Source organism: Haemaphysalis longicornis, unplaced genomic scaffold (genome assembly GCF_048455015.1).
Source record: "Haemaphysalis longicornis isolate Haplotype H1 unplaced genomic scaffold, Haemaphysalis longicornis Haplotype H1 scaffold_109, whole genome shotgun sequence".
NCBI classification, from domain to species: domain Eukaryota; kingdom Metazoa; phylum Arthropoda; class Arachnida; order Ixodida; family Ixodidae; genus Haemaphysalis; species Haemaphysalis longicornis.
This window is the reverse complement of record NW_027526213.1, coordinates 140,851-153,922: the sequence shown is the minus strand read 5'-3', so window position 1 is coordinate 153,922 and position 13,072 is coordinate 140,851. Positions and strand designations below refer to the sequence as shown.

The 13,072-nt window shown below is 47.8% G+C and overlaps 1 long non-coding RNA gene across 1 annotated transcript in view; it reads right to left on the bottom strand.

The window, feature by feature from the left end:
* The window catches only part of LOC144160580 (uncharacterized), a 53,184-nt gene that overhangs the window by 18,132 nt on the left and 21,980 nt on the right, over positions 1-13,072 (bottom strand). Inside the window, exon 2 of the long non-coding RNA XR_013320394.1 lies at positions 8,897-8,942. This is a non-coding gene — a long non-coding RNA (uncharacterized LOC144160580). The remainder of the gene's footprint in view (positions 1-8,896; positions 8,943-13,072) is intronic.

Genomic DNA, 13,072 nt, shown 5'->3' with positions numbered 1-13,072 from the left:
TTAAAACCTATTAAGAAACACCGCATCATAACAGAAGATGCAAGCCATATTGGGACCGGGCGGCCATTGCGCGGCATTACCGTCGCTTCAGCGAACAGCGCCGCCCGTGGCGAACCGCTCGTCAGTGGAATGCCGGTGCCGGTCAACGCAGCGTAGTCGTGCATGACTTTCTGTCGTTCTGCTGCGGTGCGGCTTGCAAAGCGTAAATAACCACAAGGACCTTTTCTCAGATCGGTAAACCTTGAGCGCGGAGGCGACCTTTACGAGGCATGCAATGTGCATTATTTGCGCCCATACTCAGTAATTACAAATAGCAGACGACACTCAATGCGCCAAGCTCGAATTCAAGCTGGAACATAAAGTCCGTTCCTTTGCGCAATTTTTTCGTGCTTGCATGCAGTTTGGCGTATCGAGAAGTATATTGCAGCTAAATGCTCCCACAAAGCCGGTGTGTACAACCGATCCAGGAATGCTGCGGCGCTGGTCTTTGGCAGTTGATGACGAAACGGCGTGGTGCACAAGCGAAAGACAAAGTTGGGGGTGCCTTCTAAGATTTACATCAAAACAGAAATTGTGATAAACGACGCTTCCAAAACTTCAATAACTACGCCAGAAACGTGTTTAATTTCACAGAAATTCTCTTACTACAGTCATCGGGAATCGCTTACAGAATCAATACCGGATGATAATAGAACGCTACTGCTTGTCGTAGAAAAGCATTGGCTTACAAGAATGGCAATGGTTGCTGGTTAGTTGGTTAATGATTTTTCAAAAACAAATTCCTGCGTGGCTGAAGAACGCGAGACGGGAGGGTGCTGAAAACCTGTACTCAGTTTCACAACTGAATGCTGCGGGCAGTTCACAAGCTGCCACCTGCGCTTGAAAAAGCATGCACTCCTCTGGCTAACGACGATGATGGTTTATAGCAAAGCTTCCTCGTGTGGGTTTCCTTGATTGACTTCTGGATTTCAACTTTGACTAGTTGAGCTTTGAATTTGACCAGCACGCAGTTTGGTCTTTTGATCGCAGCGTCTTTGACTGTGACCATTACCCATTCGATTTCGCACGAAGAAAGCTTCTCGTTCAACCATCGTAATCGTTAGACGGAGGGCTCGATGATTTTGCTGTTTGATTTTGAACTTCCATGCACCCATCTCCAAATACAAATTGCTCCCAATGTGTCGGAAATGTACTCAGGCTGATGCACTATTATTTGAGGCAACTAATCGCGCGTTTTTCTTGTCTTCTCAAGGCATTACACAATTTTTTTATGTACTCTATAAAAATACTTAAGCATTTAAAAAGACAGGTTGACGTTAACACTGCCACATGTTTTAACAGTGCCGCATTTTTTAACCCGTTTTACCACGCAGGTGGTAAAACGGGAAGAGATGGAGGGATAGTTTGTAGCTTGGGCTGTTGGGTGGTTGAATAACTTTGGCTCTTGATAAAATGATCACTACAAGCGTGGGAGTTCCACTTCGGCTCTCAGGCTCCCATGCTGTAACTGTGTCGCTCACCAAAAGCGAAGGCACAGAGCTCACGGTTACAGAAAGGAAATGTAAACTGCCGCGACGTTTCCACGGCCACACGGCAATAGATCTCGTACGCAGGTGTCTTTCTCTTCAAAGCAAACGTATCGTGGTATCTCAGCGTTAAGGCTGGCGTGGAAACCGTAGTCATTAAAACCAGAGAACAAATGGATAATAATATTAACAGTTTCATTCCTACTCAGATCGCGTGGGGCCATGCGCAGAGCGCTGCAAAAATCGCTCATGTCAATGTAGCCCATTCCCAAACTTAGAAGTGTCAAATACATTTACGTTGACGCTAGTCAATTTAAGAAGAAATTAATGCTGATAATAGTAGTTACATTCGTACTCTGAACGGGTGGAGCGAAGCGTAGATCGCTGCAAAAAGCACCATGTCATTTTAGCCGATACCCAATCTTAGAAGCGCCCGAGAAGTTTACGTACCCATTACTGCATCTAAGAACCCTAAACATATGTCCAGACTTCGTTTCACCGCACATATCCGCTCACAACACTACCAAAACTTTCAAAGCACCGACGCAAACGCAACAAAAACACCGGAAGGCTGTGTAGTCCAATGCACCGGCTCATTCCACCAACTAGGGGAGCGCCGAGTGGTGGCGCCACCCGTCCAGCTGCCCCGTCCCTATACGCCTCGAGCGCGGCCTGTAGGGGCGCCACTGAAATCCCCCTAGCGGCCCGTTTCGAAAGCAGGTGCGGGAGTCCGCGTCCCGCTCCCCACTGTCGCCGCTGCTTTTGCGGCATGTTCACGACTGAGATTTAGCGTTTGCGGACGTTGGAAATCCATGTTTATGTGGAGCAGTCACTCTGTTCGCAAATGGGGTGAGTTTACGAGAGTGTAAATGTTTTTGACGCGATCTTAGTGTGGTACAGTTGAACACGGATATATCGAACACGGATATATCGAATTATTGTCTATATCGAACAGTGCAAACATCCCCTTGAAAATCCCATGCAAAAGTATAGGGCTTTTGTGCGCGTGTATCGAACTCCTGATCACGGGCAAATTCGATATATCGAATTCCGCGCTGAAGGCTCCCCTGAAAGTTTGCGTCCTCTGGTGGTGTGGAGTTGATGATAATTTTGACTCATCGCAGGCGCTGCCTGGCTCGGTGAGACAGAGGCGGCGTCCGCGGCATTGTGTCGCTTCGATGGCCTTCAACAGCTGTTTTCACGCTAGCACGAGGGGCAGCTCCATGATAGCTAGAACGCGGATAGTGGTTGGGGCGAAAGGATATAAAGGAGCAAAAGAAATTGACCGGAGGCCCTCTTTTTCTGTGACTGAGCTGTTTGGTGGCTCGTGCAGGGGAACCGATGCGGCGTTGTGTGTTTGTTTTGTACAAGGCATTTATTTCGGAGCAATGAAGGCGGGAATTCGTCTGGTGAAGGCTGCTGAAAAGATGTTGGTTAAAAAGTCGTTCGGAATTCCTCGCAGTAGTTTTGAGGGCGATGCACCCATCAACGTTGACGTAAAGGCAAATGCAGCACAACCCACCCCGGGTATTCCGGAGCGTGTCGGGTGCAAAGCGACTTCGTTGCACGCCTCCAGATGGGGGAGGTGTTCGGTTTGGATACTGAAGATAACGGCATGCAGTGCCTGACAACGTTCCCAACCGCCTACTGCAGCCGAGGTTACGTGAGCGTTATTCGCCTCTGTTGTGGCACAGTGTACAGCGTTGATTTTCTCATTTGTGTGTGTTTGTACTCTTGAAGACAATTTGGCGAACTCTACGATGCAGAAGAAAAAACAAGCGAAGCTCAAAGACATTTCAATGATAATTAAAGTGCGGTGGTCATCATGCTGCGGTTCGAATTTTCCGTGCTTTGACGGTCAAAGCGGTAAATTACCGTTTACCACGACTTCACAAAACTCTCAGTGATGTGCGGAGTTGTCAGAGAATCTTCAGATAGGCCTATTTTATATATCGAATTATCGATATATCAAATTCTTTCACGATCCCCTTGGAGTTCGATATATCCGTGTTTGACTGTATATTCGGTCTGTATAAGCGCCAGGTATGTGTCACAGGCCAGCGTCGCGGAACCGGCGTATGCATGGACCTGATCGTAGTTACACTGCCCTGAATTTACTAGCAGTGTCTCCATAACCACCGGTTCCTCTGATGTTCATGCTACGGGCATACGACTACGATGTAAATCTGTTTTGTGCGCTAATATATTCAGCGGAACACTCATACCTGACAGCACGCCAGTTACTTTTGCCAATAATATACCTCAGATATTGGTCACCACCATTCACAAGCCAGTGTGTGTCAATTTCGGGAGTATTTAACGTAAGTATGACGGATAATGCAGAATTATATACGGGGATCAGCACACGACAAAGAGTCGTCTTGTCGTGAGGTGAGCGCCTGCAAACATTCGTCTGCTACATATATCCTCTGCGAACAGCGCTCAGACTGGCTTAGAATATAATCGGCGTCCGCAAGTAAACGCTTCTTCTAAATATCGTCACATGGCACAGGGACCCTGCAGAATAAAGGAGAAACTGAAATCAGAGGGCCTTATACATACCACACTCTTCCAACGACACCTTTCATCGCTTGTGCACTGCCTACCCTGTATACTTCCAAAAATGCGTCCACCGAACGATGAGGTGTTCGTTGAAGTCGGAAACCAAAACGACAGTGAACGCGAGATTTGCGTGTGTGATTACCAAAACATCCCTTGCTTGATTCCGCTCCGCATTTGTACACAGCGTCCACTTCCCCTCCCCCCCCCCCGCCCCCCCCCCCCCTTACCGATGTCTCGCGAAATAGCAACCCTACCTGGCTTAAGTTTCGACGAACGTCTTTAGCATGTCAGAAGCTGCGCTTTTTTTTTTTCATTTCCGTTAAAGCTATATTATGTTTTTTCCGCACTTGCACATCATTTATTTTTCCGTGGTTTCTAATTAGATTGCCTTGGTTCTTGCTATAAGGCATGTGTGGGCACATATTTAATGACGTACAGGCTTGAAATATACTTAACATTTTCGCATGGCTTATATTCTTATAAAATGCATAAGTTATTGTCCGGGATTGGCTAATCACATCCCCGAAACATATTTTTCTGCGACGTATATATTCGAAACGAAGCCGTATTCGTTGTCCACGCTGCAAAACGAAGCCAACCTCTCACTGTGCCAGTATCAGGTCTAAACGAGGCGGCAGTTGAATTCATTTGTGCCTGACGTATTTGGAGGTGACAGGGGTGATATGCTGCTACCGTCGCCGACGCCCGGAAGAGCGGCGACGATGCGCGCAGAACCGCGTCCCCGGGTAGCTCTTGCAGGCGATCCCGTGCTCTACGAAGACGCAGCTGCTTTTTAAGGGACCTAAACATACTCTTTGATTATAGACGTCACCATAACAAGTTTTTTTAGGGCGCGGAAATGCTAAAAGAAGCAAAACAGAACCAAAACACTGCACGAGCCGCTATCAGCCTCGCAGCGCACATCCCGTCAACGCCGCAGAGACGCGGATGCAGGCGGCGCAGCGATCGCGAAGCTCGAGGCGTATACCACAATAGCCTTACCGCGCGTCTTCAAAGGAGCGGGAGGCAATCGAAACACAGGTAAAGGAAACGCTTGAAAATGCCATCATTCGGCTGTAAAGCAGCCCATTGTCGCCCCCAGTGGTTCTTGTTAGAAAGACGGAACATTAAGCTTCTGCGTCCATTAGAGAAAACTGAACAGCGTGATGAAAAAGTAGACGTATCCACTTCCGCGCATTGACGACTCGTTGGAGAGACTTCTGCGAGCCAAGTATTTTTCTTCTGTCGACCTCATGAGTGGCTACTGGCAGATCGAAATAGACGAAAGCGATCGGGAGAATACAGCCTCTGTCACCCCCGATGGGCTGTATGAATTCACAGTACTGCCTTTCGCTCCCTTTCGCTCTGAAATGGCGGACGTGTCTCGTCTACTTAGACTAAGTCGTCGTTTTTTTCAAAACTTTTGAACAACATCTACTGCGACTGAAAAAATTATTGGAAGTGGTTCCGTCAGCTTGCCTCTAACTGAAGACGGAAAATTGCCACTTTGGGTTCACCGAATTTAAGTTCCTAGGGCATGTGGTGAACGCTCATTGAGTGCGACCGAACCCAGGAAAAACAGCTGCCGTGGCTTCCTATCCGGTCCCACGAGATAAAAAAGGCGCCCGACGCTTTCTGGTCTTTGCGTCTATTACCGCCGCTTCATCAGCAACTTTTAAAGGATTGCTGAACCCCTCATGCGCCGAACCAGAGAAGACATTCCATTTTTGTAGACTCAAGAGCAAGAGAAAGCCTTCAGAGAACTCCGTCATCGCCTACAGTTGCATCCCGTGCTCACTCATTTCAACGAGGGGGCTGAAACCGAGCTCCGCACGGACTTCATAACCATCGGACTCGGCGCGGTGCTAGCTCAGTGGCAAGAAGGAGCCGAGAAGGTCATTGCTTATGCAAGTCGTGCGCTTTCGCCAGCGGAATCTAACTACTGCACCGCTGAAAGAAAATGCCTTGCTGTGATTTGGGCAATAGCGAAATTCCGCCCGTACCTTTACGGCCGCCCTTCTAAAGTAATAACCGACCACCATCCCTTGTGCTGGTTAGCCAAACATGAAAGACCCTTCCGGGTGCCTTGCACGTTGTAGCTTGCTACTCCAAGAGTTCAATATTATCATAGCTTATAAATCAGGCCGCAAGCACACAGATGCCGACAGTCTATCTCGTGCTCCACTCGAATGGCCATGCGAAAACACCGAGGATGAGACAACTTCTTTGTGGGAAATAAACGCGTCCGAACTCTCGGACAAACAACGCACTGACTCGAATGTCGTGCCGCTCATCGACCACCTCGAGGGTAGGAGCGCTACCATACTACGGCACCTCTCTAGAGCACTGTCTTCTTTCCTTTTACAAAAGGGAGTCCTATACAAGAAAAACGGCGAGTCCAGCGACAGGGCATATGTTCTTGTCGTACCACAAAACCTCCGGAATGACATCCTCTTTGCTTGTCACAGCGAGCCGACAGCGGCACACCTATGTTTCACGCAAACTTTGGCCAGAGTGCGTCAGAAATACTACTGGCCAAGGCTCACCATGAGCGTCAAATGCTACGTACAAACATGTCGTCAATGGCAGCGCCGGGAAACGCCACCATTAAGGCCAGCGGGCTTTCTTCAGCCTATAGAACCGCCCGCCAAGCTTTTCGAGCAGATAGGCATGAGCCTGCTAGGACCCTTCCCATTATCGGCTTCTGGAAACAAATGAATCGTAGTCGCAACAGTCTACTTGACTTGTTGCTCCGGGACAAAACCTCTATCAAGAGGAACAGCAGCTGAAGTGGACAAATTTTTCATCAAAAACATCGTCTTACGACACGGAACTGCGTCACGCATCTTTACAGACAGGGGAACGCCGTTTACTGCCCATGTGATGCAAGAAACGTTAGAAATCAGCCATACCACGCACACGAAAACGACAGCCTACCATCCGCAAACCAATGGGTCCAAGGAAAGACGCAACAAAACATTCGTCGACACGTTACTCATGTACATTGATGTACAATAAAAAACGTGGGAAGAAATACTGCCGTAGGTGACGTTGGCCTACAACACGGCGACGCAGGAAACGACACGCTTCACACCATTTCGCTTGGTGTATGGACGGAAAGTGCAGACTATGCTTGATGCAATGTTATCTTTCGAAGAAGAGCATCCGGCAACGCCACACGCGAAGCACTTCGCCGAGGGCGCCGAAGAAACCCGCATAACCGGTATAATACAATGCCGTTTTGTTTACGCAATGCCGTAGCCGGATTTCCCCTCTTGATAGCCACTTTCTATCGCATCCTTGAAATGAGGACGTGCTTACGTTAAATTGGTGATTTACTGATCGAACCTTTACTGACATTTTGGGTGTTTGGTCCAGTGCTCCCCAGTTTAGCTAGTGTCAACGAGGGGCACAACGTACAAAATATCAATTGATCTAAACACCATACACCAAGAAGCACATGCCGCATTAGATAAGTCTTTATTACACAAAATAGGCAAATGTGCAACCAAACGTGGTCTGTCGCGAGTAGTCTGACGAAGGGCGACCCCGGCGAAGCCTCCTCCGAACAGTCAGTGAATAGAAGAAAAAGTGCCTGCAACTGAAGCAACCAGTGTAATCCCCTCCTCCATATCCCATTTTTCCCACCAAGTGGCTTTAGCCCTCCCTTCCCCAAATAAAGGTTTTGCTACTACTACTTGCAAATAAACTTATATGAGTTCTGGGTCGCATTGTCAGCAAGGATGTGGTGTTTCTTCTTGCCTGGACCAGTTTTTTTTATCTATGCGTTGCGTGCTAGGCGAGGTGATTCCTAAATTAGCAATTTTCGCTAACTCGCCTAACTCGTATTCCCTTTTATCTACACCTTTCAAACGTCCACTACAAATGCCTTGTACAAAGACGTTGAGTCTTGTTACCCCCATGACTCACAAGTGTCCCCAGTATGTTCGTTCGGATGATAAAATACATTCGACGTGTTACAGAATGCGCAAGGATAAAAAATTAGTTTCGAACCCAGCTTAAAACGTAAAAGTTACCTAGATGCTTTATAATTGGCCTTCAGGCACTGGTCATTTATTTAGCATTGTTAAAACAAGCCGCTTTTCCCCTATAATCACCAAAATTTCCGGGGAAATTTTGACAACGAACCAAAACACAAGGGAACATATGTTCACAGTCAGCGGAGGCTAGATTGCAATTTTAGGTACGCAATACTTACACTAATGTATAAAGGGCAAACTATTTTTATCTACGCTTGCACTAGAGTTTCGATGTGTCGTGGAGGTACCTTGAAAATATGTAAGATCGAATAGAAGCGAATATAAAACTTTATGTGCCAACAATTCTGTTCGTAGACATGAATTAGGCGGGGAATTTTAGAAGCCTTCGTCCTAAAACCTTTCCAATATCGCTTTGGTATCAAAGCAGTTCTGGAACGCCTAGGCCTGCGCGGTATGAAAGATAGTGACCTAAGATAGCGCTATTCGGAGTAAGAAGTGGAACAAAATATTCAACTACATTATGCGTTGCACAAATATCGGCGAACTACCTAAAATACTGTAGGCACTTTTGAATCACCGGTGTTTCTTAGCCAACAAAACTATCCAAACTCTTCATTTGAGCGCATAAAAACTATAGCGCTTCAAATGCCTGCAAAAATTCTGGTGTTCCAACATCAGACAGCAAAGAGAGAAGTGCACACTTTCCCATTTCTTCACTTAACGTTTTCTGCAGTAATGTAGTGGGTTCTACTTTATTCTGTTTGTACTCTGGCTTATAAGTCATAATTACTTTTAACCGATACTTACCGTTTGATCGTCGCATTGAGCTTTAAGTATGGCATCTGAAAATCCGCTGAAAGTAAAAAAAAGATGAGAAATATATTTTGGCTGGGGTATGTGGTGGTACAATGTAAAGCTGGGCGCTTTCGGAGTTCCTTTCAACAATCACAATTCATGAAAAGCAGAAAAAAAGGCATTTCACCACCACGCCAGAAATTGTGTACCGGTACAGAAATTGGTTTTCATAATAATTTTAGTACAAAATTTTCAAATTTTAAAGCTGCCTAGAAAGCTCTATTATCAAATGCTGAAGCAATGCATTAAAAAAAGGGACACACAAAACTTGTGAAGGCATTGCCAATATAGAAAAGAAAATTAGGACCTTACACAATTGTATGTGGTTGGAACACCTATAGACTTGTATGCCTCATTATATATCCGGTCGTATGTGAACACACAATAATAAGTTTATGAAATCGAGGCTTCGACGGACGCCCGTCTGGTCGGGAATGACCCTGAAGTACATAATAAAGAATACGCCGACCACCAGAGAAAATAAAAAAAAATGACGTTTCGGCATCCGGAACGGGAGCCTTGTTTATATTTATACTCACGCATACGTAAGACGACCAGCTGTATACAATTTTTATACACAAACAAAAATGCAGCGAAGAATTACAACTACAAAGTAACAATTCCCTAGATTTCGTAATTTTGGAAGATAAAAATTACCTACTAGAATTTTGATTTCAGCCCCGTCTAACGTTAACAATGTATCATACCTTGCGCAGCATGCGCCTCGTGTCAAACCCGCCCCCTTTGATACGATAGTTCGGCGAGGGTACGCACCCTTTCTTGTCTCGCTCGGTATATAAACACTGCTGCAATAAAGATTGAGCCTTCTCCCCATCGCACCCCTGCCTCATGCCTCGTTCGATCGCGCTAGCGATACATGGTGCCAGAAGTGGCTAGTCAAACCCACGACTTCACCCGAGGACCGCGACTACGGGAACAGCCATGGATTTGCTCAAGCCACCCGACCCGCTGCGCATGTCAGGAGACGCAGGCAAGAACTGGAAGCTGTTCATTCAGAGGTTTGAACTTTTCTTGACCGCATCCGACCCACCTGAAAAACCTCGATCGGCGAAGTCGAAGGCAGCTTTATTCCTGAGTGTCGCCGGTGAAGAAGCGCTCGAAGTTTTCAACACCTTCACGTTCGCCGACAGCGAGAGCAGAGAGGACTACGCAACGGTTGTGGCGAAGTTCGAGGAATACTGCGCCACCCAGTACAGCGAAGTACACGAGCGCTACGTCTTTCGGAATATGAGTCAAGGCCCAGGTGAGCCCCTGGAACACTTCCTGCGAGACTTGAAAAAACAAGCTCGTGAGTGCAACTTTGGTGCACTAACAGATTCCATGATCCGGGACCAGCTCGTTTTTGGAATAGGCGATGATAAAATCCGGAAAAAGCTGCTCAGTGACAACAATTTGACCCTAGATAAGACAGAGCAAGTTTGCAAGGCAGCGGAGGCAACAGCGTCTCACCGAGGCGTATGGGACAGCCAGCAAAATCAAGTAAACGCTGTGCGGAATTCGAAGCAGAGCCAAGGTGAAAATCGACAAGGCAACCGCAGATGCCAGAAGTGCGCACGCACGCACGCTATAGGAAACTGCCCTGCATACGGACGGACATGCCGAAGATGCCAACGAAAAAACCACTTCGCCATATGTTGCAGAAACGCATCGCAAGTTGACGAGGTGGGAAGGCATGAAGACGACTTTGAAGTGCTCGATGTGTCGGTAAGAAGAGTGACAAGTCAACGTGATTGGGTCGTTCAGGCGCAAGTACAAAGCATCCAAGTCACGCTGAAGATTGACACAGGATCACAGGCAAACTTACTGCCCTTCGGAGTGTTCAGCAGGATGCATCCGAGGCTAGCACTGAAGCCCAGCTGCGCTGTGCTTCGCTCATACGGTGGCGGTGTAATCAAACATGCAGGGATGACGCGAATGGAGGTGACGCTGGATGACCACACCGCTGCACTCGACTTCTTCGGGGTACACAAGGGCAGGCCATTTTAGACTTGAAGGCGAGCGAGCAACTTTGATTGATCCCGCACGTACACGCCGTCTCTCGTACAAGCTCTGAAGAAATCGTCGATGACTTTCGCCACTTGTTCACCGGTCCGTGTTGTGTCAAACGCGTCTACAAGATGGTCCTCAACAAGGGAACGGTGCCGGTGGTCCAACCAACTCGGCGCGTACCCCTGACTCTCCAGAAGCCCCTCAAAGAACTCGAGCGCATGGAACGGGGCCACTACATCACAAAAGTCGACGAACCAACGGACTGGGTGAGTCCATTTGTAATTGCCCGGAAAAACGACGGGAAGCTGCGCATTTGCATAGACCCTAGAAAAATAAATCAATGCCTGAAACGAGAACACTACGAGATGCCTAGGCGTGAGGATATAGAAGCCGAGTTTTTCTGGCGCGACGCTGTTCTCTCGACTAGATACAAATTCAGGGTTCCATGAAATACCGCTCGATGACGAAACTTCTAAAATCTGCACGTTCTCCACGCCCTTCGGCCGGTACCGTTTTTTGCGATTACCGTTTGGTATATCATCGGCATCTGAGGTTTTTCAGAAAACCTTAACAGAAATTTTTGACTGCCTTCCGGGTGTCCGGGTGTACGTTGATGATGTTCTTATCTGGGGCACAACTCGGCAAGAGCATGACGCGCGCCTGAGGTCGGCACTACGAGCAGCCCAACAAGCTGGCTTAACGTTTAACCCGGCCAAATGCACAATCGGCGTACACGAGAGAGTATCTCAGTGACGTCATCAGCAAGGACGGCATCAGGCCGAGCCCCTCCTTGATAAAATGTATGCTCCAGACGCCTGCGCCGGCGGACAAATCGGCGGTCCAAAGGATGCTAGGAGTCGCCAATTATTTCGGCAAATACCTCCCATCACTAGCCGAGAGGACAACTTTCTTGCGAAGCCTGCTGAAGCGAGATACAATGTTTGAATGGAGTACAAACCACGCGCTCGAGTGGGAGCAACTTTGCGCTGACCTCAGCAGGCAGCCCGTACTTTCAGTGTTCGACCCCACGAAAGCCACGAAAGTATCGAGCGATGCATCGCAGAACGGTATCGGAGCGGCGCTGCTTCACTGCAATAAGGACACATGGAACCCGGTCGCTTATGCCTCCCGTGTACTAACTCAAGCTGAGCAGCGTTATTCGCAAATTGAGAAGGAAGCGATGGCTTGCGTTTACGGCTGCGAACGCTTTCACCACTTCGTGTATGGCCGAAAGGTTATCATAGAGACCGACCATCACCTTTTGCTCGCTATCGCCCAGAAACCCATAGGTGATATGCCGCCGCCTGCAACGATTTTTCCTGCGATTGATACGCTATGACACAGAAATGCGATTCGTTCCAGGAAAGAAGCTTCTACTGGGTGACATGCCGTCACGGGCGCCCACCTCAAGTTATGCCAGTGATGTCGGGAGCGATGATGTGGAAGTGCACGCCGTAAGTGTCGTTTCATCTCTTGTCAGTGATGACACATGGAAACAACTAGCAGCAGAAACGAGTCGGGACTCGTATCTTAAAGCGGTGCTGCACAGTTTGGAACACGGGCTACGCATAGAGGGACAGTTGAGGCCATTCTCTACAGAGCTGACGCAGGTGAAAGGTGTCCTCTTGAAAGGATGTAAAGTGGTAATTCCCAAGAGTTTGAGGAAAGACACTTTAGAAAGAATTCACCAAGGACACATGGGCATCAACAAATGCAAAGAAAGAGCAAGGCGACTTGTATTTGGCCTGGCATTAACGCCGACATTGATGCATTCGTGCAGAAGTGTGCAGTGTGCAAGCAGTACGCGTATACTCAGCCGCAAGAACCTTTAATGATGCGCCCGGTGCCCGAGATGCTGTCGCAAAAAGTTGGCATTGATATCTTCGAGTACGGTTGACGATCGTACCTAAACGTATACGACGCGCTGTCAAATTTGCTGGAAGTGGAGGAGTTGCGTGACACATCGGCGAGCACTGTCATTCAGGCTACCAGCGCCATATTTTCTAGGTACGGCATTCCCCTGGAAGTCCTTTCAGATAATGGCCCGCAATTTTCGTGTCACGAGTTCAGGTCCTTTTCAAGGGCATACGACTTCAGACACATCACATCCACTCCAGG